Source organism: Procambarus clarkii, chromosome 68 (genome assembly GCF_040958095.1).
Source record: "Procambarus clarkii isolate CNS0578487 chromosome 68, FALCON_Pclarkii_2.0, whole genome shotgun sequence".
Classification (NCBI taxonomy): domain Eukaryota; kingdom Metazoa; phylum Arthropoda; class Malacostraca; order Decapoda; family Cambaridae; genus Procambarus; species Procambarus clarkii.
Window position 1 is genome coordinate 21,912,624 of NC_091217.1, and position 25,901 is coordinate 21,938,524.

Here is a 25,901-nt window from a genome sequence, read left to right on the forward strand (position 1 = left end):
TTCTCCTCCCGAAAGCACCGACAAGGAGTCCACGCTTTCTCATTCAAAAATCCATATTGACAATCCCAACCATTTTCAGGACCCTAATAGTGCTCCTTTGCCATATTCTAATTCCACTCTCACCTCGTCAGATAAGCCCTTCATCCTCCATGTCGACGCCAGTGGTACCGGCGTTGGTGGTGTCGTGATGCAGCAACGAGGCGAGGAGAATACACCTGCCAGCGACTACTGCTACAAGGAACTACGGAACAATTGGCAAGGAGCTACTCTTCCTCATCCTGAAGCTCCAGCACTTTGCTCCACACCTGAAAAGTGCTCGGTCTACCATCAACACGGACAACACCACCCTACACCTCCTGCAGCACGCCCACTTCTCATCTCAACGTCTTCTACTATGGGCTTGATAACTGCAGAAATTCAACCTGGAGACCCACTATACCAAGATTCTAACAACATCATAGCCGATGCCCTCTCCAGAGTTTATGAAGTAGAAGCGACTCCATCTATTACTCCACCACATAACGACGTACTTCTTCCAGAACCGCAGGCTTCGGGGGAGAGTTGTGACGATAATCTCCTTCAAGAGAGATTGAGCCTGCTCTTCCCTCCTAAGTTCGTCGCTATACATCCCTATACAACTAATATGGAAGAAATAAGCAACAAGTACAACACCAAGGTTTGCCAGAGAGCAAACGTATTCAGCACCAGGAACACCTGCTCCACCTCCACCACTCGAACCACCAAACTACCTGTCCGTCGCCTGCTCATCGCTGATTTGCTGGTGGTCAGTCGCACCTGTCCCTCCACCGCCACACTACCTGATGTCTGGGGCCACCACGACCTACAGCCCTCAGAATATCCCGTGCTTTCCACAAGTTAACTCGTCTCGTTGGTAGACTAAGCTCTGGCTTACGTGTACTAAGAGAGGTGGCAGCTTAAAGCCAATATTCCTGCACCCATATATTGCATTGTTTATTATTCACTTGTTATTACTCACATGTCTTAACGTCACTTTTCATTTTGCCATTTGATTATTCTTATTATTTTGATTGATTGATTTTATGTTACAATTTGTATGTCCATTTTATTCATGTTTTGCTTTTCTAACGTAATTAAAATCTCATTGTTAAATTTACTTGTGTTTTGTGTGTCTTCCCATTACCTTACCACAGACGAAGTTCCAGATTTTCTCTTTTTTGTTTCTTTATGTGACGAGGCCACACCCCTAGCTTTTGAAACAGCCGAACACCAACGCGTTACTGTCACAATATATAAATATATATATATATATATATATATATATATATATATATATATATATATATATATATATATATATAAATCAAGGTTACTATTTCTTCAGGTATATCAATAATCAGATGGCTTACTAAAATATTTATAATCTAATAAGCTATTCTCCCCCCAGACAATTGTAACTACTAATATAAAACATAAAAAATACAAAACAGACACTTATCAGACCACAGACCAGTTGACCCGCAGCTCGTCTACCAGCTACTGACTAACATGGCGTCAGGACGTCCCACACTCGCTCACTCACAACATAATGAATGGTAAATTTTATATAAAATTAATTTACTTAATGAGCAACAAAACTGTGCAAAAGCAAACTTAAGAACAACTTAAATAAGAATGATTAAATTTACATGCATAAACAGAGGTAGTGATTTTTATATAAAACATAATTATTTATGGAAAATAATAAAGAGGAAACTGCAGGCAACTACACAATACAAGCTTCTATATCCTACCAGGAAATTCACTCGAATATCACAGGTCTAATACTTGTGTCTAACAAGCCCCGCTGCTGTCTCCACTGTTGCCAACTCACACAATGTATTATAAAAATATATAAACATATACATGCCTTCATGCAAGAATAAACCATAATTATATAGTTATATAAATGTGAATATTCCTTAAATAGGAATATGTAACACACACTACCCAAATATATTACCAAAATGCTACACATGCGCTCATCTGGGAAAGGCAAGAAGTAATAGTGCCTTCAGCCAGCCTGCCTGTGGGCGACACTGTATCCAAACTCCCTGAGTCAACTGACCCTCAACTTTCAACTCTCTCTCGTTCATTTACAGACATAACTCACTCATGAACTTCTAATTTAATGTACAGCAAAGTGAAGAGTATAAGGCACATCTTACATAATAAGAATTCAATACATTAGATAATTTATCAGGATATAAAAATATGTATACAAAGATTTCATATTGATAAGACATGGTAACGCTGGCGCAAGTCGGTACATCACAGGGGGGAGAGGAGAGGAAGTTGGGTTACGGAGGATTCAAAGATGCTGGCCAACTGTTTATACCTATGTATACATGAATATAAAATAAAGTAGATATATACAACATGTGTATCAAAAGCTTGTCTAAGTGGAAAACATTTCACAGTGCCATACTTTCTTTAAATGTCATTACAAGAGGACAATGCAAGGTACAACACTAAAATGGAAACTGCACAGTATACATGTGAATAATACATCCAAGACCTAAATATATACAGTCTCCATCATGGTCCACATTATGTTACCTTTACAGCATTTATGTACCATTACATACAATAAACATATAAGGATGTTTTTCAAACTTCATGACATTAGGCTACTGCTTTAACTAGACTTCTAAATATATATCCACAATTACATGACATTCATCTTTGATACTGAAATATAATGTACTTAGTTGTGTATGTCATACATTGACAATACATAAAGTAAGAAAAATATACTGTCACAGAAGATTAGATACTACTTACAATATTTGTGATACGAGGCAGTAAGCCAAGATATCACTGTATAGTTTGAGCGCAACAATACACCAGCCTCAGTATGATCATACTGGTGTATGTGTGGTCATAAAATGGTGGTAGTGACAGTGAGACAAGTGTGGTGATGGGTGGTGGTAATGACAGTGAGATCAGTGTGGTGGTGGTGGTGGTAGTGACGGGGAGACAAGTGTGGTGGTGGGGGTAGTGACGGTGAGACAGGTGAGATGGGTGGTGGTAGTGACGGTCCGAAAAGTTTGGTGGTGATACTGACAGTGAGACAATGGTGGTGATCGTAGTGACGGTGAGGAAAGTGTGGTGGTGGTAGTAGGGAGTGCAGTCTAAACACGGATTTTTTTTTTTTTAAATTCGCGTTTGGAATGCACAGGGTACTAGGTAAATTGGACCATTTGCATTTAAACTGCAGGGGGTTCCAGGTCTAGTATCCCATGTAGACAATTTTTTCAGAGTTAAAGACCAAAATTTTTCAAAGACCATTTTTGGATTAAGTGTTCATATAAGTTTGTTAAAAGTTCTTATGGGGAAAATTTAAAACTTTTCAGAGTTCTGTTTTATGAAAATATTTCAGAGTTCATATAATCATAGAAGTGTATTTACGAGTTTAAGACAGAAATTTGGAAAAAAAAGACCCTTTTCAGAGAATATTGTCATAGAAGTTTTGTGAAAGGAAAATAGACATCTTAGTCCAACTGAGATCCATAAATTTGACAGAGGTCATTTTAGACCAAATTTGTTAGGGACTGCATTTATAAGCATGGTTTTGCTACTTAGAGCCCAATTTTAAATTGTCATACTTCAGACGTAGTAAATCAAATCAAGTCAGTAAGCAAGTTCCAGCTCCTGTCCCTGCTTTACTTTATCCCCATAACTTCTTTACAAACAGTCCAATCCCCCTGAAATTGTAAACAGTCATATTTCAAACGTAGAACAATACGACAATTTAGTTAACGAGCTCCAGCTCTTGTTCCCCACCTTAGTTCATTTTTATAACTTCTTTCTAACAGTCCAAACCCCTTAAATTTTAAACATTTATATTTCAGACGTAGTACAAAAATACCAAATAATTACCGAGTTCTAGTTCCTGTCCCTCTCATATCTTTACTAACAGTCCAATCCCACTGAAATTTTAAACAGTCATATTTCTAACATGGTACAATACGACAATTATTTACCGAGCTCCAGCTCGGTAAATAAAAGTCGTTAAAACGTTGTTAAACATAACTTAACTAGTCCAACTTGCCTATTCCTCCCTATCTGACCTAACCACCTTACCCATCCTGACCTAACCACCATACATAACTCACTAACTAGACTTACATAACGTAACATAACTTATCTACCCTAACCTCCCCCACCTAACCTTTACTAGCTTATATTCTCTCATACTTTTCTCCCTTTAATCTATCCTCTTTTTGATCTTAGTGTATTTATTATGTTTGATATAATTTGTTCTTATTCTCTGACTTTTAATCTAACCTTTCAGATGTAGTTTATTGTGTGTTGCACACATTTCGTTGAATATATTAACCTCAACCAAACCTTTGTTTCTCCTCTTTGAATATTTTTACCCAAATCCACCATCCCACTTAATTAATCTTCCCACTAAACCTTCCTTCCTTCTTTTTACTTTTTTTCACATAAACGTTCATTCTCCATTTTCTCTCTCTCTCTCTCTCTCTCTCTCTCTCTCTCTCTCTCTCTCTCTCTCTCTCTCTCTCTCTCTCTCTCTCTCTCTCTCTCTCTCTCTCTCTCTCTCTCTCTCTCTCTCTCTCTCTCTCTCTCTCTCTCTTTCTCTCTCTCTCTCTCTCTCTCTCTCTCTTTCTCTCTCTCTCTCTCTCTCTCGCTCCATTCTTCTCTTCCTCTTATCCCTCTCTTTCTCTCCCTCCCTTGTTTTCTTGTTTTTCTTTTTCTCAATTTCAAGCAAGTCTTGGTAGATTTGACGCTTTACTACTGTACTTATATTATTACTAAGATAAAGAATAAACTTATATGTGGAAATAAATTAAAAAAAAGGGAAGGAAGGTTAAATGAAATGATTGATTTGGGTAAAAATATACGAGGAGGAGAGACAAAGGTTAGGTTAAGGATAATATATTCAACAAAATATGTCCATCACACAATAAACTACATCTGAAAGGTTAGGTCAAAAGTCAAAGAATAAGAACAAATTATATCAAACATAATAAATACACTAAGATAAAAAAGTGGATAGGTTAAAGAGAGAAAAGTATGAGAGAATATAAGCTAGTAAAGGGTAGGTGGGGGAGGTTAGGGTAGATAAGGTTTGTTACGCTATGTAAGTTAAGATAGTGAGTTATGTATGGTGGTTAGGTCAGGATAGGTAAGTTAGCTCAGATAGGGAGCAATAGGTAAGTTGGACTAGCTAAGTTAGGTTTATGGTTAGGTTAGTTAAGTTAGGTTGGGTTATGCAAGTTAGGTTAGGTTATGTAAGTTAGGTTAGGTTAGGCTAAGTTTAGTTAAGTTAGGTACCTTAAGTTGGGTTAGGTTATGTAAGTAGGATAGGTTAGGTTAAGTTGTGTTAGGTTAAGTTTGGTTAGGTTAGGTTATGCAAGTTAAATTAGGTTAAGTTAGGTTAGATTAAGTAAGATACGTGAATATAGAATAGGTTAGGTTATGTAAGTTAAGTTAGGTTAGGTAAGATATGTTAAGTTAGAATAGGTTAAGTTAGGTTAGTTAGGCTGCGATAGGTTAGGTTATGCAAGTTAAGTTAGGTTAGGTTAAGTATAGTTAAGTTAGGTACCTTAAGTTGGGTTATGTTAGGGTATGTAAGTTAGGATAGGTTAGGTTAAGGTAGGTTAGGTTAAGTTAGGATAGGTTAGGTTAGATAAGTTAGGATAGGTTAGGTTATGCCAGTTAAGTTAGGTTAAGTTAGGTGAGGTTAGATAAGATACATTAAGTTAGGATATGTTAAGTTAGGTTAGTTAAGTTAGGATTGGTTAGGTTATGCAAGTTAAGTTAGGTTAGGTTAAGTTAAGTTAGGTAATTTTCATTAAGTTAGGTTAGGTTAGTTAAGTTAGGATTGGTTAGGTTATGAAAGTTAAGGTTAGGATAAGTTAGGTTAGGTTAGCTTAGGTAAGATATGTTAAGTTAGTATAGGTTATATTACATACGATTCGTTAAGTTAAGATAGGTTAGGTTAGATAAGTTAGGATAGGTTAGGCTATGCAACTTAAGTTAAGGTAGGTAAAGTTAGGTTAGGTTCGGTTTAGTTAGGTTAGGTTAAGTTAGGTAATATATGTTAAGTTAGGTTAGGTTAGGTTTGGTTAGGTTAGGTTAGTTAAGTTAGGTTATTCAAGTTAAGGATTAGGATTAGTTAGGTTAGGTAAGATACGTTAAGTTAGGATAGGTTAGGTTAGATTAAGTTGGGATAGGTTAGGTTATATAAGTTAAGTTAGGTTATATTTAGTTAGGTTAGGTTATGTTAGGTAAGATACATTAAGTTAGGATAGGATAGGTTATGTAACTTAGATTATATATAGTTAGGTCAGGTTAGGTTAGTTAAGTTAGGATATGTTAGGTTATGTAAGATAAGGTAGGTTAAGTTAGGCTAGGTTGGGATAAGTTAGGTAAGTTACATTAAGTTAGGATAGATTAGGTTAGATTAGTTAAGTTAGAATAGGTTCAGTTAGGTTGGTTGGGTTAGGTTAGGTTAGTTAAGTTAGGGTAGCTTAGGTTAGATATATATTTTAAAAGAAGAATATATGAAAAATGGACAAGTACGCCATTCACCTGAGGTAATCAGCAGCCAAAACTCCCGCAGCAGCCCATACCCCTCGCAGCCCTCCACCAACCTTCTCCAGTGCCTACGTCGCTCCTTCCAGCATGCAAGATTAATACTGGGAGCCAGCAACCACCGCTGCAGAAGGGGACATTACTGACGAGGGGGCTGTAGTGCTGTCTGGTGTGGTTGGACAGGTCCTGCGCGAAATGCTGGAGCCTGACAGCCCTGCATGAGAGCCTGGCTGGTGCGTAGAGCTACGTGGTGCCCCAGTGGAGCCCCTGGTACGTGCCCCGTTCCCCTGACCTGGTGTAATGGCCATCAGGTCACCATACCAAGGTTGACAGTGGCTGGTATGCCAGGGCAGTGATCAGTCGACCTGTGCACCGAAAAGAATATATACACCGGTGTCTTAATTATACCATATGGCGGAATATAGTGATTCGATTTGAGTAGACGGGGCAAGAAATCTTTGAAAAATGAGTGAGTAATGTGTGAGGAAGAGAGCCAGCAGGTGGGCAGGCGGCGGACGCAACAGTGATCGCTCCCTCTGCCGGCCGCCTGCGATCCCCAGCCTCATGTCTTCCCGCCCGAGACATCACCACTCCACACCCACACACCATAGCCAGTCTGCGCTATTGCTCTCGGGATAACGTCGACGTACTGGGTCGAAGTGTTTGATACTAGCGAATGCAAAGGAGAGAGGGAAAGCAAGAGAGAGAGAAGGCGAGGAAGACGGCTGGAGAAGTCGTCTGGGCGGGAATGTAACGCATAAGCCAGAAATATACATATTGAAATTTGGTAAAACACCAAAGATTAAAAAGTAGCATGATAATTTGCATTTTAGATTTTCCGACTCGTATGCTAAGGTAGGAATCACTCAGTCTCTTAAGAGACACTTCAATTAGTGACAACAAAGAATTTTTGTATTGGGTCGAAGTATTTTAAGAAGATACATAACTTTTACAATATTCAATAACTAACAAGAAACTTTAAAAGGAAAACCAATCGGGATATGGTATAGAGCATTTCAACAATTACAAATATTCCCACAGTGTGTGCATGAAGGGGGAGGTAAGGAATGAGAAGGTATAAGGGGTAAAAGTAAAGGGTTTGGGGAAATATGGGCGAAAGGGAGTTGGGGAAGGTAAAGGGGTAAGGGCGGGGAAGGTAAGGGATTAGAAGGTAAGAGAGGGAAAGGGTTAGATGTAACTTGATCATTGATTATTGCTTAGTGGAGTAAACAAAAGGTACTGAAGGTAGGGTGCGATCTGACAGTATGAATTTTAGCACGTTAATGATTATTTACATACCTCAGCGAAAAAAGGGTAAGAAAGGATATGATGTTTACTTCTCATAGACTGGAGAGGGCCTTGATCTGAATTAAGTTTGATGAACTAAGGCGGAGGACAGGAATTGGAGCTTGGTTAAAGTCTTAATTTATTTTACTACGGTACAAATATAGTGGTTTTAAATATCAGGGGATTTGGAGTGATAATATGTATCTTATAGGAGCGAACTTGGGCTGGGGACAAAAGCTAGAACTCTGTAATTGCTTTTGATTTATTTTACTATGTCTGAAATAACTGTTTTAAATCTCATAGGAATGGGTTAGATACTATAGAAGATACGCGAGGGAACTAAGGTAGCGAACAGAAGCTGGAGCTCAGTAATTGGTAGGCAATATTTTACTATGTCTGAAAAATAGCAGTTTTTTTATAGAAAGTTAGTATAGTATGGACTGTTAGTATAGAATATATGAGAGAGAACTAAGGCAGGGGCAGGAGCTGGAGCTCCTGCCCCCCTGTCCTCTTAATTATTTGGATCTATTTTACTATGTCTGAAATACAGAGGGTTATAATTTCAGGAAAATTGATTTGTTACTAACGAAGATATGAGAAAAGGGTTAAGGTAGGAGACTAGAGGTGGAGCTCAGTAAATGTGTTTTCTTTACTTATTCAGTTAGAAGTATGGTGCATTTAAATTTCAATAAAATTGATGGGTTATTAACAAAGATACGAGAAATAACTAAGGCGGAGGACAAGAGCTGGAGCTCGGTAACTATATTGTTATATTGTACTATTTTTGAAATATGACTGCTTAAAGTTTCAGGGGAATTTGATAGCTAGTAAAGAATATATGTGAGGGGGCTGAAGAGGGAGACAGGATCTAGAACTCGATAATTGTGTAGTATTTTTGTACTACGTCTGAAATACGACTGTTTATAATTTCAGGGGGATTGGACTGTGAGTAAAGAAGTTATTATAATTAACTAAGGTGGGGAACAAGAGCTGGAGCTCATTAACTAAATTGTCGTATTGTACTATGTCTGAAATATGATTGTTTACAATTTCAGGGGGATTGGACTGTTAGTAAAGAAGTTATGGGGATAAAGTAAGGCTGGGACAGGAGCTGGGACTTGCTTACTGACTTGATTTGATTTAATATGTCTGAAATATGAATGTTTAAAATTGGACTAAAGTTGGTCTTTTAGTAGCGAAACTATGCTTATAAATGCAGTCCCTAACAAATTTGGTCTAAAATGACCTCTGTCAAATTTTTAGGTCTCAATTGGACTCTGATAATATATGAATTTCCTCCATAAGAACTAATTAAGAACTCAGGTGTAAGTAAAACTCTGAAATATTTTGGTCTCTAAGTTGACTGTAATAAATTTGGGTTTCAAACTGGACTCTGATGAAAATTGGTCTGAAACTGGACTCTATTAAATTTTGGTCTCAATGTGGATCCTGACGAATTTTGGTCTCAAAGTGGACTCTGGAGAATTGCGATCCTAAAGAGCACTCAGCCTAATTTTCGGTAATGAACTGGACTCTGTTAAATTTGGGGCTTAAACTGGACTTTGACTAATTTTCGGTCTTTATGGGACTATGAATAATTTAGGTCTTTATTGGACTCTTACAATATTTGGATCTAAATTAATCTCATTTCTCATTTCGGTCTTATATGGTCTTTGAAAGTATTTGGTCTAAAATGATCTCTGTCATATATATGGGTCTAAAATAATCTCTGTCAAATTTTGGAAAAATTTGGTCTTCAAATGGTCTTTGTCATGTTTTTCTGTCGTTTACAGGTGAAATAGCTTTAAATGGATATAAAAACTAAAAGGCCTGGCTAAGATGACTATTTTACTTAACAAAACTTCTATGACAATGTTCTCTGAAAAGGGTCTTTTTCTGAATTTCGGTCATAAACTTGTAAATACACTTTTATGATTATATGAACTCTGAAAGATTTTCATAAAACAGAACTCTGAAAAATTCTGAATTCTCCCCATAAGTACTTTTAACAAACTTATATGAACACTATCTGAAAATGGTCTTTACAAATTTTTAGTCTTTAACGCTAAAAAAAATATCTAAACGGTATACTTGACCTGGAACTCCCTGTTGTCTAAACACGAATGGACCAATTTAACTGGAACCCCTTGCATTCCAAACGCGAATTTAAAAAAAAAAAAAAAATAGTGTCTAGACTGCACTCCCTACTACTGTAGTGACATGAGACAAGTGTAGTGATGGGTGGTGGTAGTGACGGTGAGACACAAGGACTGTTGAAGGAACAGTGTCCTCTGAGGAAGATCAGCCCACATTGAGGGGCAGGATCCGGAATTGAGTGAGGAGAAGCAGCGAAGTGGAGTGTCACGTGCGTCTGTAAGACCAGTGGTAAAGCATCATTATGGTTCGGGGAAACTTCATGGTGCAGCAGCCTGGAAGAGCTGCAGAGGACCATGGTAGATAAACCTGGAAGAACCTGAGGATGTCAGGGTAGTGAACTCCCATATGTGGGAAGGAAGTTCTTATTGACAACTTGTAAGGAGCTGGTAGAGTATGTGGTTGTCATTACCATGCAAGACGCAGTGAAAGGTGGGTGATTGATTACCATTTTTGTGCCGAGGAGTATTTATACTGAAGTATAGAGTTACAACTGTAGGCTGGATTACCTGCAGATATATATATATATATGTTCTAAGGCTGATAGTGCCATATTTGATTAATAAGATTTAACTCACTTGGTGAGATTGGTAGTATAAGTGGCAAGCCAGGAGTGAGGCTACCACTTGGTATAAGCAACGGATAGAGTCCCAAAGGTAGTGGTTTGCAACCAGGTTGTAATATCATTAGGTGTTGCATTTTACATACTTCTACGTTGTGTGTTTGCATGTTATATATATATATGTTCTGTGTTGTTATTAAATGTTTGTAGTGAACAGGTGTTTGCCCTTGTCCTAGTGAGGCTTCCCAGGAAGTAAAAGAGAGAGAGAGAGAGAAAGCACCACAGCTGTGGACAGGGTAGTACAGAATAATAATAAGAGAAAGGGGATTGAGGAGATCAAACCAACCAAGCAGAGAGTGGGGAGTCACGGCGGCTCGAGTGGGTGTGTACACATGACAACGAGGCTAGTGTTGGAGTCGCATCCCTTAAATATGTAATACTGAGCCCCTTCTCTAAAAGCAAGAAGCGTGCAGGGTGATCTCCCAATCAAAGTGTAAGCATTCTACAGAATTTTGGGTTGGTTGTCCATAAGGAAGGATGGTTAATCGACCGACAACTACAACAAACATAATAACAGGGAGACAATAATGGTCGTAGGTGGTGGTAGGGACAGTGAGACAAGTGGTGGTGGTGGTAGTGATGGGGAGCCAAGTGAGGTGATGGGTGGTGATAGTGACTGAGAGACAAGTGTGGTGGTGGTAATGATGGTGAGATAGGTGTGGTGGTTGGTGGTAGTGGCAGTGAGACTAGTGGGGTAGTAGGTGGTGTTAGTGACAATGTTAGTGATAGTGAGAGAATTGTGGTGGTTGTGGTGGTGACGGGGAGACAAGTGTGATGGTGGTGGTAATGACGAGGAGACAAGTGTGGGTGTGGTGGTAGTGACGTAGAGACAAGTGTGGTGGTTGATGGTGGTAGTGATGCTGAGAACATTGTGATAATGGTGGTTGTAGTGAAAGTTAGACATGTGTCGTGGTGGTGGTAGTGACGATGAGACAAGTGGGGTAGTGACAGGGAGACAAGTGTGGTAGTAACAGTGAGACAAGTGTGGTGATGGTGGTGGTGACGGCGAAACATGTGTGGTGGTGGTTGTAGAGACTGGGAAACAAGTGTGGTGGTGGGTGGAGGTAGTGACAGTTAAACAAGTGTGGTGGTGGGTAGTGGTAGAGACAGAGTGACAAGTGTGGTGGTGGAGATGATGGCGAGAAAAGTGTGGCGGTTTTGGTAGTGACAGTGAGACATACTGCAGATGACTCTTCCTTTCCTCCTCCTTTATGGTCTCGTTTGAAAACACCACCTTTACCAGTCGGTTTCTGTCCTTGTTGTACCAGCCTAACCTGAAAACCTTCTCAATGTTTTGTTCAGCCCCTTCCATCCGTAACCCCTTCAGTATCCCATGTACTGCCTCTCTGTCATTGCTATTCCATTCCTGCCTATTGGATCCTTCCTGTTCTTTGATGCCTACAACTACCACTGATCTTTTTCTTTCCAGCAGCTGACTGGTGCACCTTGCTGCTTCCTGTGAGGTAGCTGCTTGCATGGCTACCTTCCTCTCTGTGTCCATTGCTTCTGAGCTCTTTTTCCGTATTTCTGCAAATGTTTCAGGTACAGAGGCATTTCCTTCCAATGCAACATACCCATCTTCCCTTTGGATGATAATCTGATGCTCAGCCTCTATATTTTTCTCTGTGAGGGATTTGATCTCCTCCCTTGCTGATGTCAGCTCACTTTGCAGGTTGTTAATTGTAATCCTCATTTCATGCATCTCCCTCTTGAATTCCTCCAAAACTTGGGCTAACATTTCCTTCGTTTGGTCACTTTGACTATTCCCTGTTTCCCTTGTGCGTCCTTCTGCCATCTTGTCCCTTTATCTGATATGTTTTGATAGGGTTAGACAGGAAGGGAGGGACAGAGAGAGAGAGAGAGAGAAAGAGAGAGAGAGAGAGAGAGAGCGAGAGAGAGAGAGAGAGAGAGAGAGAGAGAGAGAGAGAGAGAGAGAGAGAGAGAGAGAGAGAGAGAGAGAGAGAGAGAGAGAGAGAGAGAGAGAGAGAGAGAGAGAGGAGAGAGAGAGAGAGCAGGTGAGAGAGCAAGATAGAGAGAAAGCAAGAGAGAGGGAGCAAGATAGAGAGGGCAAGAGAGAGAGCCAGAAAGATAAGGAGAGGGGGAGAGGGAGAGAGGGGAAGGGGGAGAGGAGACAGGGGGAAGAGGGCTAGCGAGGGAGAGAGGGGGAGAGGGCGAGAGAGGAAGGGAGGGCAAGAGAGAGCGGTGGGGGAAGAAGGAGATTGTATGTCACTCTATCTATGGTGTCCAGTTGACGTGTAGGGGGAAGGGGGGGTGTGGTGTTACCCTGACTTGCTAATCCCTTGTTAATCCCTACACACACACACAGCACAATTCAGGTCCTACTGAGCTCAGTGAGGTCACTGCCTCATTCCCTATCAATCTATCAAAATTACTATTCTGTTATCGAATGAAATGCATTATATGTGACTACTATATGATATTATATAGACCTTGTACACATGTTGAAGACTTCAGAGATAGGGGCACTTACCAGTCACCACCCAACAAGCACAACCATTCAGTTACAAGGCGGGTCGTCTCACACTGGCCGTCAGGTCAGGTCGCTCCACTTTATATGCACTGGTGATGCCACTCGCTCCACTTTGGTTTCTTCGCTCTATCGCTTGTGATTTGCCTATGCTACATTGCACCCTGCTTGCTACAAACTGCGAGAGGCAAAATACTATGATCTAGCCTCTATACTCCTTCAATGTCCCAAGTATTTGACGAATCTCCGCAGACCTCAGTAACACGTGTGTCTCTCACAAATCAGCGGCCTACCTACTGTGTGTAGGGAGAATGGGCCGTTTGTGTGTAGGGAGACTGGGCCATATGTGCGTGTATGGTAAGGCAATTCTAGTCGCCTGGGGTTCTGTATTCAACGCTTCAAAAAGCGAAGAATTTGGATAGCTTTGAATTTGTAAAACGAAATTCGTATATATTAAACTTTCTTTGTGTTTCAGAAAATAAATAAGACATTTTAATGCATTAATATGATCACGATTGTAAAAATTACAAAACTGATGGAAATATTTCTGAATTCTGAATAATATAATGTTTTTTGGGGTTAGGAATACAGTGTGATACCCATAGAGGCCCTGGGAGAGGCTCCCAACCTCTCCAGTCTCCCTTCATTGGTGTACATGTGAGGTTGTCCACGCTGGGCCGTCGCCACCACACCTCCACCACTACCACTATACACACAAGGTTTGGTACACCAATGCTGATGGGGTATCTAATAAAGCAGAAGAGATAAAAGAAAGAGTGAGTGAAGCAGATCCTGACATAGTTGCAATTGTGGAAACTAAAATTAATGACATGATCTCAGATGCAATCTTTCCTGAAGGGTACCAGGTGATACGAAAAGAGAGGACACAGAGACAGGGAGGGGGAGTGGCACTCCTAATAAAGCGGAAATGGAAGTTTGAAGACCTGGGAAATCGGGTTACCAATGAGTGCACAAGCTTCATACATGGAACTCTGACAGTAGATGGGAGGAAGATTGTGATCTTGGTAATCTACAATCTCCCACCAAACAGTAGAAGACCCAGGCAGGAGTATGATGACAACAACAAGGCATGTACAGATGAACTGCAGAAGGCAGCAACACTAGCCCACAGAATGAGAGCGAAGCTGCTGATCATGGGGGACCTAAATCATGGAGAGATAAATTGGGAATCAAGGAATCCCCATGGAGGGGGTGAAACGTGGGGAGCAAAATTAGTAGATGTTATAGACAGGAATTTCCTAACACAACATGTGAAGGAAGACACAAGGGAAAGAGGAGGAGATGCACCGAGCCTATTAGACCTGATTTTCACCCAGAACGTAGAAGATATCGAGAATTTAGAGCATGAAATACCTCTAGGGGCCAGTGACCATTGTGTCCTAGTCTTTGACTACATGATGGAATTCAAACTTATGACCATGGGACATGGGATCTGGGAAAGGAGAGTTGACTACAGGAAAGGGGACTATAAGAGGATAAGGGACTATCTGGGTGAAGTGCAGTGGGAGGAAGAAATTACAGGAAAAACAGTCCAAGATATGATGGACCTAGTCATACAGAAATGCCAGGAGGCCGAAGAGAGATTTATACCAACAGTAAAGGGAAAAAATAAGAAGGAATATAATAACCCATGGTTTAATAGACAGTGTCAGGAAGCAAAAATGGCCAGCAGGCGAGAGTGGAGGAAATACAAAAGACAAAGGACAGAGGACAAATGGATCAGATACAACAGAGCTAGGAACGATTACATTAACATAAGACGAACATCGGAAAGGGACTATGAGAACGATATTGCAATCAAAGCGAAAAAACAACCTAAGTTACTACTCAGTCATATAAGAAGAAAAATGTCGGTGAACGACCAAGTGACAAGACTAAGGAAGACAGAGGGGGCATATACTGAAAGTGACAAGGAAATCTGCGAGGCACTGAATGCCAGTTTCCATGGAGTGTTCACTACCGAGCCTGAGCAGCTCCCATTGTTGGAAGGGGTTACCCTAGATGAAAGACTATCAGATATAGAGGTGACAGCAGAGGAGGTAATGAAACAGTTGACAACTCTAGATGCAACTAAAGTAGTTGGACCAGACAAAGTATCACCGTGGATACTAAAAGAAGCAGCGCAGGCACTCAACGTGCCCCTGGCAATGATCTTTAATGAGTCACTTATGTCGGGAAAATTGCCCAGTTGCAGGAAGAAGGCAAATGTCGTGCCGATCTTCAAGAAAGGTGATAGGGAGGAAGCACTTTACTATAGACCTGTATCACTGACAAGCATCCCCTGTAAAATACTGGAAAGAATAATTAGGCTACGACTGGTTGCACACCTGGAGAACATTAGGTTTGTGAACAAACATCAACATGGGTTCTGCACAGGGAAATCGTGCCTAACAAACCTTCTGGAATTCTATTATAAAATAACAAGGATAAGACAGGACAGAGATGGTTGGGTAGACTGCATATTTCTGGACTGCCAAAAAGCCTTTGATACAGTACCGCACATGAGACTGCTGTTCAAGCTCGATAGGCAGGTGGGGGTGGGAGGAAAGGTCCTAGCATGGACAAGGAACTACCTAACAGGAAGGAGCCAAAGAGTTACGGTAAGGGGCGAGAAGTCGGACTGGCGAACAGTAACAAGTAGAGTACCACAAGGATCGGTGCTGGGACCAATTCTATTTCTTGTATATGTTAACAACATGTTTACATGCGTAGAGTACTACATGTCGATGTTTGCGGATGACGCAAAGTTGATGAGAAGAGTTGTGACAGATGAGGATTGCAGGATCCTCCAAGAGGACCTGAACAGTTTGCAGAGATGGTCAGAGAAATGGCTACTGGAATTCAACATGAGCAAATGTAAAGTTATGGAAATGGGACTAGGAGATAGGAGACCAAAGGGACAGTATACAATGAAGGGAAACAGCCTACCTGTGACGACGCGCGAAAGAGACCTGGGTGTGGACGTAACACCTAATCTATCTCCTGAGGCACATATAAATAGGATAACGACAGCAGCGTACTCTACACTGGCAAAAGTTAGAACATCATTCAGAAACCTAAGTAAGGAGGCATTTAGGGCGCTTTACACTGCCTACGTGAGGCCAGTCTTAGAGTATGCCGCCTCATCATGGAGTCCCCATCTGAAGAAGCACATAATGAAACTGGAAAAGGTTCAGAGGTTTGCAACGGGACTCGTCCCAGAGCTACGAGGGATGGGGTATGAGGAGCGCCTGAGGGAACTGTGCCTTACGACACTAGAAAGAAGAAGGGAGAGAGGGGACATGATAGGAACGTATAAAATACTCAGAGGGATTGACAGAGTGGACATAGACGAAATGTTCACACGGAATAGTAACAGAACGAGGGGACATGGATGGAAGCTTGAAACTCAGATGAGTCACAGAGATGTTAGGAAGTTTTCTTTTAGCGTGAGAGTAGTGGGAAAATGGAATGCACTTCAGGAACAGGTTGTGGAGGCAAATACTATTCATAATTTTAAAACCAGGTATGATAGGGAAATGGGACAGGAGTCATTGCTGTAAACAACCGATGCTCAAAAGGCGGGATCCAAGAGTCAATGCTCGATCCTGCAGACACAACTAGGTGAGTACACACCTCCACACTCCACACTCCACACCTCCATGCCAACGCAACCCACCGCAACACACCTCCACACCTCTCACCACCGCCACCACCCCCAACACCACCACCGCCACCCCAACACCACTGCCGCCACCCCCTACACCCCCACCACCACTGCCACCCCAACACCACCACCGCCACCCCAACACCACCCCCGCCACCCCCAATACCACCACCACCACCCCAACACCACCGCTGCCACCCCCAACACCACCGCCACCCCCAGCACCACCGCCGCCACCCCCAACACCACCACCGCCACCCACAACACCACCACCGCCACCCCAACATAAACCGTCGCTACCCAACACCACCACCACACCGCCGGCAACCCCAACACCACCACCGCCACCCCGAACACCACCACCACCACCCCCAACACCACCGCCGCTTCCCCAGCACCACCACCCCCAACACCACCGCCCCCACCCCCAACACCACAGCCACCACCCCCAACACCACCACCACCACCCCCAACACCACCGTCATCACCCCCAGCACCACCGCCACCACCCCCAACACCACCGTCATCACCCCCAGCACCACCGCCACCACCCCCAACGCCACCGTCATCACCCCCAGCACCACCGCCACCACCCCAACACCACCGCCACCCTGACACAACCGCCACCACCCCCAACACCACCGCCACCCTGACACAACCGCCACCCCCCAAAATATCCCCAACACCACCGACACCACCCGCAACATCACCGCCGCCACCCCAAACACCACCGCCACCACCCCCAACACCACCTCTCCAACACCACTGCTGCCACCCCCAACACCACAGCCACCACCCCCAACACCACCGCCACCCTGACACAACCGCCACCCCCAAAATATCCCCAACACCACCGACACCACCCGCAACATCACCGCCGCCACCCCCAACACCCCCGCCGCCCCCCCCAACACAACCACCGCCCCCCCCAACAACACCTCCAACCCAAACGCCCCCACCTCCACACAGCCAGCCCCACACCACCGCCACCACACCTAACACCACCACCGCCACCCCCAACAACACCTCCAACACGAACGCCGCCACCCCCACACCACTGCTGCAATACCCAACACCACCACCGCCACCCTCAACACCGCCCCCAAAACCATCGCCGCCACCCCAACGCCACCACCAACCAACCAATATTCCATGCCACTACACCACACCACTATACCATGCCATTACACCAGGCCACTACACCATGCCACTACACCACTGAACTACACCACACCACTACACCATGCTACTATACAATGCCACTACACCATGCTTCTACACTATGCCACTACACCATGCTACTGTACCACACCACTGTACCATGCCACTATACCACGCAACTATACCACGCCACTACACCACGCCACTACACCATGCTACTACATCACGCCACTATACCATGCTACTATACCAAACTACTATACTTCGCCACTATACCACGCCACTATATCACGCTACTACATCACGTCACTACACCACACCACTATACCATGCGACTACACTACGCCACTATACCATGCTACTACACCATGCCACTACACCATGCAACTACACTATGCCACTCTACCACGCTACTACACCACATCACTTCACCATGCCACGATACCACACCACTACACTATGCCACTACAGCATGCCACTACACCATGCAACTACACCACGCCATTATTTCATGCCAGTATACCTCGCCACTATACCATGCTACTACACCATGCCACTACAACATGCCACTACACCATTCAACTATACCATGCCACTCCATTTCACCACGCCACTATACCTTGCTACTATACCACGGAACTACACTACGACATTACACCACACTACTACACCATGCAACTACACCACACCACTATTCCACGGCACTATACCACCCCACTACACCACGCCACTACACCACGCTACTATACCATGCTACTATACCTGCTTGAACTGGTTCTGGGAGTTCTACTCCCCAAGCCCTGCCCGAGGCCAGGTTCGACTTGTGAGAGTTTGGTCCACCAGGCTGTTGCTTGGAGCGGCCCGCAGGCCCACATACCCACCACAGCCCGGATGATCCAGAACTTCTCTTAGAAAACAGTCCAGTTGTCTCTTGAAGATGTCCATGGTTGTTCTGGCAATATTTCTTATAGTCGCTGGGAGGACGTTGAACAACCGCGGACCTCTGATGTTTATACAGTGCTCTCTGATTGTGCCTATGGCACCTCTGCTCTTCACTGGTTCAATCTTGCATTTTCTTCCATATCGTTCATTCCAGTACGTTGTTATTTTACTGTGAAGATTTGGCGCTCCAGTATTTTCCATGTGTATATTATTTGGTATCTCTCTCGTCTCCTTTCTAGAGAGTACATTTGGAGAGCTTTGAGACGATCCCAATAATTTAGGTGTTTTATCTCGTCTATGCGTGCCGTATATGTTCTCTGTATTCCCTCTATTTCAGCAATCTCTCCTGATCTGAAGGGGGAAGTGAGTACTGAGCAGTACTCGAGACAGGACAACACAAGTGACTTGAAGAGTACAACCATTGTGATGAGATCCCTGGATTTGAAAGTTCTTGTAATCCATCCGATCATTTTTCTGGTTGATGCGATATTTGCTTGGTTATGCTCCCTAAACGTTAGATCGTCGGACATCATTATTCCCAAATCCTTGACATGCTGTTTTTCTACTATGGGAAGATTCGATTGTGTTTTGTACTCTGTATTATGTTCAGATCCTCATTTTTGCCGTACCTGAGTACCTGAAATTTATCACTGTTAAACATCATGGTATTTTCTGCTGCCCAATCGAAAACTTTGTTGACATCTGCTTGTAGTTTTTCAATGTCTTCAGCAGAGGTAATTTTCATGCTGATTTTTGTGTCATCTGCAAAGGACGACACGAAGCTGTGACGTGTGTTTTTGTCTATATCAGATATGAGAATAAGGAACAGTAGCGGTGCAAGGACTGTACCTTGAGGTACAGAGCTTTTAACATCGCTTGGACTCGATTTTATCTGATTGACTGACACTCTTTGTGTTCTGTTCGACAGGAAATTGAGTATCCAGCGTCCGACTTTTCTAGTTATTCCCATTTACCTCATTTTGTGAGCTATCACCCCACGGTCACATTTGTCGAACGCCTTTGCAAAGTCTGTGTATACAACATCTGCATTTTGGTTTTCTTTTAGGGCTTCTGTGATTTTGTCATAGTGGTTGAGTAACTGTGACAGACAGGATCTTCCCGCTCTAAATCCATGTTGTCCTGGATTGTGCAATTCATTGTTTTCCTTAAAACTAGAAATTTGATTACTAATCTCTCTTTCAAACACTTTTGTTATGTGTGATGTTAGTGCAACTGGCCTATAATTTTTTTGCAAAGGCTTCACTCACCCCCTTGTGCAACGGAGCTATATCTGCAGATTTAAGTGCTGCTGGTATCTTCCCTGTATCCAGGCTCTTTCTCCAGATTATGCTGAGTGCTCTCGCTACTGGTACTTTACATTTCTTTATGAATATTGAATTCCATGAGTCAGGCCCAGGAACTGAGTGCATAGGCATATTGTCAATTTCTCTTTCAAAGTTTTCCGAGTTTGTGGTAATATCCGTTATATTATCAGCAGCTTGAATGTCATTCATAAAAAGCTGTCTGGGTCATCAACTTTCATGTTGTTTATTGGTGTGCTAAACATAGCCTCATACTGGCTTCTTAGAATTTCACTAATCTCTTTGTTGTCCTCTGTGTACGTACCTTCATTTGTAATTAACGGTCCAATACAGGTCGAGGTTTTTTATTTTGATTTTGCATATGTGAAAATATATTTCAGATTTTTCCTTATCTCTTGTATAGCTTTCTGTTCCAATTCCATTTCCTCAGACTCATATGATCGCTTCAACTTTTGTTCTATTTCTTCGATCTCCCTGCTTAGGCTTATTTTCCTTGCTTGTAATAGTTGTGTCTGCCGAAGCATTTCCGTTATTTTTTTCCTTCTGTACAGTCATATGCGTTCTCTTTCTAGAGTGGTCCTCTTTCTGCCCCTCCTCACAGGCACGTGCTTCAAGCAGACCTTGTAAGCTTCAGCTGTCAGTTGAGCTATTCCCTGTGTGGGAGTTTTGTCGCTTAAGACCGACTCCCATTGAATGGTTGCAAGGTCTACATTTATTTTTTCCCAGTCAATCCTCTTATTGTTGAAATTGAATTGATTGAATATTCCTTCTCGCCTGTTGAGTCTCTTAGACCTACTACCGTTATTTATGCTAGTTCGCACTTCAATGAGCTTATGGTCTGAGTATGAAGTATCTGAGATTGCGATGTCTCTGATTAGTTCATCACTGTTTGTGAATAACAAATCTAGTGTGTTTTCGTTTCTAGTTGGTTCTGTAATCTGTTGATTAAGCAAAATTTGTCACAGAATCTCAAAAGTTCTCTAACCTGTGGTTGGTTATTAGCCGGGTCATTCCTTGCTATGATATTTGTGTTTGCCATTCTCCATCTTAGACTCGGTAAATTGAAATCTCCAAGGAAGATAATATTTGGAGCTGGGTTTGCTAGGTTATCAAGTATGTTCTCTATTTTGTGCATCTGCTCTGTGAATTCCTCAACCGTTGTATCTGGCAGTTTATATATTAGAATAATAATTAGGTTTAGTTTCTCTACCTTAATTCCAAGTACCTCTACCACCTCATTAGTTGAGTTTAGTAGTTCTGTGCATACCAGGACCTCTTTAATATACAGACCTACTCCTCCATTTGACCTAGTTTTTCTATCACATCTATATCAATTATAATTTGGAATCCAGATTTCACCATCCATGTAATCTTTTGTATGAATTTCCATGAATGCCCCAAATATTGAGTATGACTGTAATAGGAGGTTATTTATGAACTTAACTTTATTTCTTGACTTTGGCTTTAAACCTTGAATGTTTGCAAATATGAATGATTGTCCATATTGTGTGTCACTTTTGGAAGGTTTTGGTAGTTCTCCCTCTTCTCTACCCTCCCAGAGTGTGTTGTTGTGGCAATGGTTTGTCCAGTTTTGGAAGTGATACTGGGGAGTGTGGTAGTCTTTGTGTAGTTGGGGGGTGTAGTATGTGAGGGCTTGATGACGAACCGTAGTCCAGTCTTGAGCATTTTCCCCTCTCCATCCGTACTCCTGCCGTGTTTCTGTCTGCCTCTAAAAAATTTTCAGGGCTATTATATTGGACTTCCTCTCTTATATAGCGCTGTGTACCTCTGACATGGAAATCGGGGCAATGAAGATCGTAGCATTTCCTCTCATTAACTGAGAGTTTGCATAGCTTAGGGTGAAAATATCTACACTCTGTATCAAAACGACATCTGCCTTTCCCTAACCAGTTTCGGCATTTCCGTGGGTGCATGAATGAGCATTCCGTGCCTCTGGGCCCATATCTGCACTGTCCTTTTGCATAATACCTGCAAATATTTTCATCTGTGATTGTATTATTCTTGTTTGTATCCGTGCATGACTTGGATACCTCTGTGTTTTTATTTCCAACTTTCTCGTTTCTGCATTCATTCTCGGTATTGCCCTTATCTTTCTCCTTGTTGCTTTCGTCTTTCTCATTTGTGTTCTCATTCGTCTCATTTTTTCTCTTATTCATATCACCAGTTTGCTCTACAAAATTGCCTTCATTTTCGTGTACCTCGACACTATGTCCTTCTACATTGCTACTTTGACTCTCTAAATTCTCAATCCCTGGGTTGTGCTCAGAGTTCGGTGCTGTCTTTATATACTCTGCATATATTTCTGGTAGTTTTTGTGTGAATAGTAGCCTGTGTACTTCAGAAATGTTATTCATTAGTTTGGTAAGGTTTTCCCACATCTGTCTGTAACTTTGACAGATAGTGACTATACTACGCCACTACACCAAACTACTACACCATGCCACTATACCATAGCACTATACCATTCCACTATACCATGCCACTACACCACACTACTACACCATGCCACTATACAACCCCTACTATACCATGCCACTATACCACGGCACTACACCAAACCACTATACCATGCCAATACACCACCCCACTATACCACGCCACTACACCATGCCATTATACCACGCCACTATACCCTCCACTACACTCGCCACTACACCATGCTACTATACCACGCCACTACACCACGGCCCAATACTAAAAAATGGTCTTAATATAAAATAATAATAATAATTCAAATAAACTATTTGGAAAAAATTATTGGAAATAATGAAAATCACTTGGCCTATTAGACAAATCAGGTCTTGCATAGTAGGCCGAAAAGTGCGTTCTGGCCGAGTGACTTTCCTTATTTTCAATAAATTGTTTCATTTTGGTTTATTTTAGGTATTATTATTATTATATTATATTAGGAACATAAATTATTGATTTAGTTATGTTAGTTTAGATTAGGTTAATTTAAGATAGGATAGGTTAGATTAGGTAGGGTAGGTTAGGTTCGGTCATATATCTACGTTAGTTGTAACTCATATTTAACAAAATTAACTCATACATAATGAAATGGATAGCTTTATCATTTCATAAGAAAAAAAACAAAATATAGAAATTCAAGAAACTTGGCTTATTAGGCAAATCGAGCCTTGCATAGTAGGCCAAGAACATCATTCTCGCTACTAGGTACAATTTATATAAATATATATATATATATATATATATATATGTATATATATATATATATATATATATATATATATATATATATATATATATATATATATATATATATATATATGTCGTACCTAGTAGCCAGAACGCACTTCTCAGCCTATTATGCAAGGCCCGATTTCCCTAATAAGTAAAGTTTTCATGAATTTATATATTTTCTCTAATTTTTTTCTTATGAAATGATAAAGCTACCCATTTCATTATGTATGAGGTCAATTTTTTTTAATGAAGTTAAAATTAACGTAGATATATGACCGAACTTAACCAACCCTACCTAACCTAACCTAACCTATCTTTATAGGTTAGGTTCGGTTAGGTAGCAGAAAAAGTTAGGTTAGGTTAGGTTAGGTAGGTTAGGTAGTCGAAAAAACATTAATTCATGAAAACTTGGCTTATTAGGCAAATCGGGCCTTGCATAGTAGGCTGAGAAGTGCGTTCTGGCTACTAGGTACGACATATATATATATATATATATATATATATATATATATATATATATATATATATATATATATATATATATATATATATATATATATATATATATATATATATATATATATATATATATATATATGTCGTACCTAATAGCCAGAACGCACTTCTCAGCCTACTATTCAAGGCCCGATTTGCCTAATAAGCCAAGTTTTCATGAATTAATGTTTTTTCGTCTACCTAACCTAACCTAGCTTTTTTTGGCTACCTAACCTAACCTTACCTATAAATATAGGTTAGGTTAGGTTAGGTAGGGTTGGTTAGGTTCGGTCATATATCTACGTTAATTTTAACTCCAATAAAAAAAAATTGACCTCATACATAGAGAAAAGGTTTGCTTTATCATTTCATAAGAAAAAAATTATAGTAAATATATTAATTCAGGAAAACTTGGCTTATTAGGCAAATCGGGCCATGAATAGTAGGCTGAGAAGTGAGTTCTGGCTACTAGGTACGACATATATGTATATATATATATATATATATATATATATATATATATATATATATATATATATATATATATATATATATATATATATATATATATGTCGTACCTAGTAGCCAGAATTCACTTCTCAGCCTACTATTCAAGGCCCGATTTGCCTAATAAGCCAAGTTTTCCTGAATTAATATATTTACTATAATTTTTTTCTTATGAAATGATAAAGCAACCCTTTTCTCTATGTATGAGGTCAATTTTTTTTTATTGGAGTTAAAATTAACGTAGATATATGACCGAACCTAACCAACCCTACCTAACCTAACCTAACCTATATTTATAGGTAAGGTTAGGTTAGGTAGCCAAAAAAAGCTAGGTTAGGTTAGGTTAGGTAGGTTAGGTAGACGAAAAAACATTAATTCATGAAAACTTGGCTTATTAGGCAAATCGGGCCTTGAATAGTAGGCTGAGAAGTGCGTTCTGGCTATTAGGTACGACATATATATATATATATATATATATATATATATATATATATATATATATATATATATATATATGTCGTACCTAATAGCCAGAACGCACTTCTCAGCCTACTATTCAAGGCCCGATTTGCCTAATAAGCCAAGTTTTCATGAATTAATGTTTTTTCGTCTACCTAACCTACCTAACCTAACCTAACCTAGCTTTTTTTGGCTACCTAACCTAACCTTACCTATAAATATAGGTTAGGTTAGGTTAGGTAGGGTTGGTTAGGTTCGGTCATATATCTACGTTAATTTTAACTCCAATAAAAAAAATTGACCTCATACATAGAGAAAAGGGTTGCTTTATCATTTCATAAGAAAAAAATTATAGTAAATATATTAATTCAGGAAAACTTGGCTTATTAGGCAAATCGGGCCTTGAATAGTAGGCTGAAAAGTGAGTTCTGGCTATTAGGTACGACATATATATATATATATATATATATATATATATATATATATATATATATATATATATATATATATATATGTCGTACCTAGTAGCCAGAACGCACTTCTCAGCCTACTATGCAAGGCCCAATTTGCCTAATAAGCCAAGTTTTCATGAATTAATTGTATTTCGACTACCTAACCTAACCTAACCTAAATTTTTCGGCTACCTTACCTAACCTAACCTATAAAGATAGGTTAGGTTAGGTTAGGTAGGGTTGGTTTGGTTCGGTCATATATCTACGTAAATTTTACCTCCAATAAAAAAAATTGACCTCATATATAATGAAATGGGTAGCTTTATCATTTCATAAGAAAAAAATTAGAGAAAATATATTAATTCAAGAAAACTTGGCTTATTAGGCAAATCGGGCCTTGCATAGAAGGCCGAGAAGTGCGTTCTGGCTACTAGGTACGACATATATATATATATATATATATATATATATATATATATATATATATATATATATATATATATATATATATATATATATATATATATATATATATGTC